Source organism: Carya illinoinensis, chromosome 13 (assembly GCF_018687715.1).
Source record: "Carya illinoinensis cultivar Pawnee chromosome 13, C.illinoinensisPawnee_v1, whole genome shotgun sequence".
In the NCBI taxonomy this organism is placed as follows: Eukaryota; Viridiplantae; Streptophyta; class Magnoliopsida; order Fagales; family Juglandaceae; genus Carya; species Carya illinoinensis.
The window spans coordinates 18,430,942-18,437,907 of NC_056764.1; positions in this window are offsets into that span (position 1 = coordinate 18,430,942).

Below are 6,966 nucleotides of genomic sequence, written 5' to 3' on the forward strand. Positions count from 1 at the left end.
GATTAATGACTTGAATTCCGGTTACAAGCCTAACCAAAGCAAGATAAGGGGAGTATGGCACGTCTTGGGCATGAGGGAAACCGATCGTATGGCAGCTGTGGTTTACAATTGGGGGAATGAAGGACAAAAAGGGTTACTTTCAGTCAATTCGTCCATTGCAAGAATTGCGTTTCGACAGTTAAGGTGGGATGCATTTGCTACTATTTTACTTAAGAAAATGGTGTAAATGGCAGGGGGTCGACTCCGGTTAGCTGTAAGGCACATCGAGGGGCACCTCGGTGGCGATTGGCAGTGACCTGAGCGTTGGAATGAATTTCCTTGTATTGAAATGTGGTGTATCAATTCTAATCGTCTAATTCACTCAAAGAATGATGCAAAACAAAACAATAAGAGTAATAAAGCCTATATAAAAACGGAGAGAAAGAATTAAAATTGAAATTTAGTTTGGAAGATGGTTTGAATATCATCAACCACATGTAAGTTGATGAATGCCCTTAACTCCAGTTACGAGCTTAACCAAGGCTAGATAAGGGGCGTATGGCACGACTTGGACAAGAGGGAAACAAATGGTATGGCATCTGCGGGATAAAATTTGAAGAATGAAAGAAAAGACAGGTTTCTTAGAGTCAACTAGTCCAACGCTAGAACAGAGTTACGACGGTAAAGGGGGGATGCATTTGATGAGATTTCCCATGAGAAAATGGTGTAAAGGGCATAGGCTATAGTCCGATTCGTTGCAATGCACAAAGGGGTGCCACTAGTTCGCGATTGGCGGTGACTTTGGTGTTGGAATGACTTTCCTTGTATTGAAATGTGGTGGATCCAAGTCCAATATTCTATTCCGCTTTAAGAATGATTGGAAACAACAATAAATGTATTAATGTCCATATAAAAACGGTGGGAAAGAATTAAGAAGGAAATCAATCTATAAACACGGTTTAGAGATGAAAAATCACTTGTCAGTTTATTAATGACTTGAATTCCGGTTACAAGCTTAACCAAAGCAAGATAAAGGGAGTATGGCACGTCTTGGGCTTGAGGGAAACCGATCGTATGGCAGCAGTGGTTTACAATTGGGGGAATGAAGGACAAAAAGGGTTTGTTTGAGTCAATTCGTCCATTGCAAGAATTGCGTTTTGACAGTTAAGGTGGGATGCATTTGCTACAATTTTACTTAAGAAAATGGTGTAAACGGCATAGGGTCGACTCCGATTAGCTGTAAGGCACATCGAGGGGCACCTAGGTGGCGATTGGGAGTGACCTGAGGGTTGGAATGAATTTCCTTGTATTGAAATGTGGTGTATCAAGTCTAATCGTCTAATTCACTCAAAGAACGATGCAAAACAGAACAATAAGAGTAATAAAGCCTATATAAAAAAGGAGAGAAAGAATTAAAATTGAAATTTAGTTTGGAAGATGGTTTGAAGATCATCAACCACATGTAAGTTGATGAATGCCCTTAACTCCAGTTACGAGCTTAACCAAGGCTAGATAAGGGGCGTATGGCACGACTTGGGCAAGAGGGAAACAAATGGTATGGCATCTGCGGGATAAAATTTGAAGAATGAAAGAAAAGACAGGTTTCTTAGAGTCAACTAGTCCAACGCTAGAACAGAGTTACGACGGTAAAGGGGGGATGCATTTGATGAGATTTCCCATGAGAAAATGGTGTAAAGGGCATAGGCTATAGTCCGATTCGTTGCAATGCACAAAGGGGTGCCACTAGTTCGCAATTGGCGGTGACTTTGGTGTTGGAATGACTTTCCTTGTATTGAAATGTGGTGGATCCAAGTCCAATATTCTATTCCGCTTTAAGAATGATTGGAAACAACAATAAATGTATTAATGTCCATATAAAAACGGTGGGAAAGAATTAAGAAGGAAATCAATCTATAAACACGGTTTAGAGATGACTAATCACTTGTCAGTTGATTAATGTCTTGAATTCCGGTTACAAGCTTAACCAAAGCAAGATAAGGGGAGTATGGCACGTCTTGGGCTTGAGGGAAACCGATCGTATGGCAGCTGTGGTTTACAATTGGGGGAATGAAGGACAAAAAGGGTTTCTTTGAGTCAATTCGTCTATTGCAAGAATTGCGTTTTGACAGTTAAGGTGGGATGCATTTGCTACAATTTTACTTAAGAAAATGGTGTAAACGGCATAGAGTCGACTCCGATTAGCTATAAGGCACATCGAGGGGCACCTAGGCGGCGATTGGGAGTGACCTGAGCGTTGGAATGAATTTCCTTGTATTGAAATGTGGTGTATCAAGTCTAATCATCTAATTCACTCAAAGAACGATGCAAAACAAAACAATAAGAGTAATAAAGCCTATATAAAAAAGGAGAGAAAGAATTAAAATTGAAATTTAGTTTGGAAGATGGTTTGAAGATCATCAACCACATGTAAGTTGATGAATGCCCTTAACTCCAGTTACGAGCTTAACCAAGGCTAGATAAGGGGCGTATGGCACGACTTGGGCAAGAGGGAAACAAATGGTATGGCATCTGCGGGATAAAATTTGAAGAATGAAAGAAAAGACAGGTTTCTTAGAGTCAACTAGTCCAACGCTAGAACAGAGTTACGACGGTAAAGGGGGGATGCATTTGATGAGATTTCCCATGAGAAAATGGTGTAAAGGGCATAGGCTATAGTCCGATTCGTTGCAATGCACAAAGGGGTGCCACTAGTTCGCAATTGGCGGTGACTTTGGTGTTGGAATGACTTTCCTTGTATTGAAATGTGGTGGATCCAAGTCCAATATTCTATTCCGCTTTAAGAATGATTGGAAACAACAATAAATGTATTAATGTCCATATAAAAACGGTGGGAAAGAATTAAGAAGGAAATCAATCTATAAACACGGTTTAGAGATGACTAATCACTTGTCAGTTGATTAATGACTTGAATTCCGGTTACAAGCTTAACCAAAGCAAGATAAGGGGAGTATGGCACGTCTTGGGCTTGAGGGAAACCGATCGTATGGCAGCTGTGGTTTACAATTGGGGGAATGAAGGACAAAAAGGGTTTCTTTGAGTCAATTCGTCCATTGCAAGAATTGCGTTTCGATAGTTAAGGTGGGATGCATTTGCTACAATTTTACTTAAGAAAATGGTGTAAACAGCATAGGGTCGACTCCGATTAGCTATAAGGCACATCGAGGGGCACCTAGGTGGCGATTGGGAGTGACCTGAGCGTTGGATTGAATTTCCTTGTTCTGAAATGTGGTGTTTCAAGTTTAATCATCTAATTCACTCAGAGAACGATGCAAAACAAAACAATAAGAGTAATAAAGCCTATATAAAAAAGGAGAGAAAGAATTAAAATTGAAATTTAGTTTGGAAGATGGTTTCAAGATGATCAACCACATGTAAGTTGATGAATGCCCTTAACTCCAGTTACGAGCTTAACCAAGGCTAGATAAGGGGCGTATGGCACATCTTGGCTAAGAGGGAAACCAATGGTATGGCATCTGCGGGATAAAATTTGAAGAATGAAAGAAAAGACAGGTTTCTTAGAGTCAACTAGTCCAACGCTAGAACAGAGTTACGACGGTAAAGGGGGGACGCATTTGATGAGATTTCCCATGAGAAAATGGTGTAAAGGGCATAGGCTATAGTCCGATTCGTTGCAATGCACAAAGGGGTGACACTAGTTCGCAATTGGCGGTGACTTTGGTGTTGGAATGACTTTCCTTGTATTGAAATGTGGTGGATCCAAGTCCAATATTCTATTCCGCTTTAAGAATGATTGGGAACAACAATAAATGTATTAATGTCCATATAAAAATGGTGGGAAAGAATTAAGAAGGAAATCGATCTATAAACACGGTTTAGAGATGACTAATCACTTGTCAGTTGATTAATGACTTGAATTCCGGTTACAAGCTTAACCAAAGCAAGATAAGGGGAGTATGGCACGTCTTGGGCTTGAGGGAAACCGATCGTATGGCAGCTGTGGTTTACAATTGGGGGAATGAAGGACAAAAAGGTTTTGTTTGAGTCAATTCGTCCATTGCAAGAATTGCGTTTTGACAGTTAAGGTGGGATGCATTTGCTACAATTTTACTTAAGAAAATGGTGTAAATGGCATAGGGTCGACTCCGATTAGCTATAAGGCACATCGAGGGGCACCTAGGTGGCGATTGGGAGTGACCTGAGCGTTGGAATGAATTTCCTTGTATTGAAATGTGGTGTATCAAGTCTAATCATCTAATTCACTCATAGAACGATGCAAAACAAAACAATAAGAGTAATAAAGCCTATATAAAAAAGGAGAGAAAGAATTAAAATTGAAATTTAGTTTGGAAGATGGTTTGAAGATCATCAACCACATGTAAGTTGATGAATGCCCTTAACTCCAGTTACGAGCTTAACCAAGGCTAGATAAGGGGCGTATGGCACGACTTGGGCAAGAGGGAAACAAATGGTATGGCATCTGCGGGATAAAATTTGAAGAATGAAAGAAAAGACAGGTTTCTTAGAGTCAACTAGTCCAACGCTAGAACAGAGTTACGACGGTAAAGGGGGGATGCATTTGATGAGATTTCCCATGAGAAAATGGTGTAAAGGGCATAGGCTATAGTCCGAATCGTTGCAATGCACAAAGGGGTGCCACTAGTTCGCAATTGGCGGTGACTTTGGTGTTGGAATGACTTTCCTTGTATTGAAATGTGGTGGATCCAAGTCCAATATTCTATTCCGCTTTAAGAATGATTGGAAACAACAATAAATGTATTAATGTCCATATAAAAACGGTGGGAAAGAATTAAGAAGGAAATCAATCTATAAACACGGTTTAGAGATGACTAATCACTTGTCAGTTGATTAATGACTTGAATTCCGGTTACAAGCTTAACCAAAGCAAGATAAGGGGAGTATGGCACGTCTTGGGCTTGAGGGAAACCGATCGTATGGCAGCTGTGGTTTACAATTGGGGGAATGAAGGACAAAAAGGGTTTCTTTGAGTCAATTCGTCCATTGCAAGAATTGCGTTTTGACAGTTAAGGTGGGATGCATTTGCTACAATTTTACTTAAGAAAATGGTGTAAACGGCATAGGGTCGACTCCGATTAGCTATAAGGCACATCGAGGGGCACCTAGGTGGCGATTGGGAGTGACCTGAGCGTTGGAATGAATTTCCTTGTATTGAAATGTGGTGTATCAAGTCTAATCGTCTAATTCACTCAAAGAACGATGCAAAACAAAACAATAAGAGTAATAAAGCCTATATAAAAAAGGAGAGAAAGAATTAAAATTGAAATTTAGTTTGGAAGATGGTTTGAAGATCATCAACCACATGTAAGTTGATGAATGCCCTTAACTCCAGTTACGAGCTTAACCAAGGCTAGATAAGGGGCGTATGGCACGACTTGGGCAAGAGGGAAACAAATGGTATGGCATCTGCGGGATAAAATTTGAAGAATGAAAGAAAAGACAGGTTTCTTAGAGTCAACTAGTCCAACGCTAGAACAGAGTTACGACGGTAAAGGGGGGATGCATTTGATGAGATTTCCCATGAGAAAATGGTGTAAAGGGCATAGGCTATAGTCCGATTCGTTGCAATGCACAAAGGGGTGCCACTAGTTCGCAATTGGCGGTGACTTTGGTGTTGGAATGACTTTCCTTGTATTGAAATGTGGTGGATCCAAGTCCAATATTCTATTCCGCTTTAAGAATGATTGGAAACAACAATAAATGTATTAATGTCCAAATAAAAACGGTGGGAAAGAATTAAGAAGGAAATCAATCTATAAACACGGTTTAGAGATGACTAATCACTTGTCAGTTGATTAATGACTTGAATTCCGGTTACAAGCTTAACCAAAGCAAGATAAGGGGAGTATGGCACGTCTTGGGCTTGAGGGAAACCGATCGTATGGCAGCTGTGGTTTACAATTGGGGGAATGAAGGACAAAAAGGGTTTCTTTGAGTCAATTCGTCCATTGCAAGAATTGCGTTTTGACAGTTAAGGTGGGATGCATTTGCTACAATTTTACTTAAGAAAATGGTGTAAACGGCATAGGGTCGACTCCGATTAGCTATAAGGCACATCGAGGGGCACCTAGGTGGCGATTGGGAGTGACCTGAGCGTTGGATTGAATTTCCTTGTTTTGAAATGTGGTGTTTCAAGTTTAATCATCTAATTCACTCAGAGAACGATGCAAAACAAAACAATAAGAGTAATAAAGCCTATATAAAAAAGGAGAGAAAGAATTAAAATTGAAATCTAGTTTGGAAGATGGTTTCAAGATGATCAACCACATGTAAGTTGATGAATGCCCTTAACTCCAGTTACGAGCTTAACCAAGGCTAGATAAGGAGCGTATGGCACATCTTGGCTAAGAGGGAAACCAATGGTATGGCATCTGCGGGCTAAAATCTGAAGAATGAAAGAAAAGACAGGTTTGTTCGAGTCAATTAGTCCAACGCTAGAACAGAGTTATGACGGTAAAGGGGGGATGTATTTGATGAGATTTCCCATGAGAAAATGGTGTAAACGGCACAGGCTATAGGCCGATTCGTTGCAATGCACAAAGGGGTGCCACTAGTTCGCGATTGGCGGTGACTTTGGTGTTGGAATGACTTTCCTTGTATTGAAATGTGGTGGATCCAAGTCCAATATTCTATTCCGCTCTAAGAATGATTGGAAACAACAATAAAAGTATTAATGTCCATATAAAAATGGTGGGAAAGAATTAAGAAGGAAATCAATCTATAAACACGGTTTAGAGATGACTAATCACTTGTAAGTTGATTAATGACTTGAAGTCCGGTTACAAGCTTAACCAAAGCAAGATAAGGGGAGTATGGCACGTCTTGGGCTTGAGGGAAACCGATCGTATGGCAGCTGTGGTTTACAATTGGAGGAATGAAGGACAAAATGGGTTTCTTTGAGTCAATTCGTCCATTGCAAGAATTGCGTTTCGACAGTTAAGGTGGGATGCATTTGCTACAATTTTACTT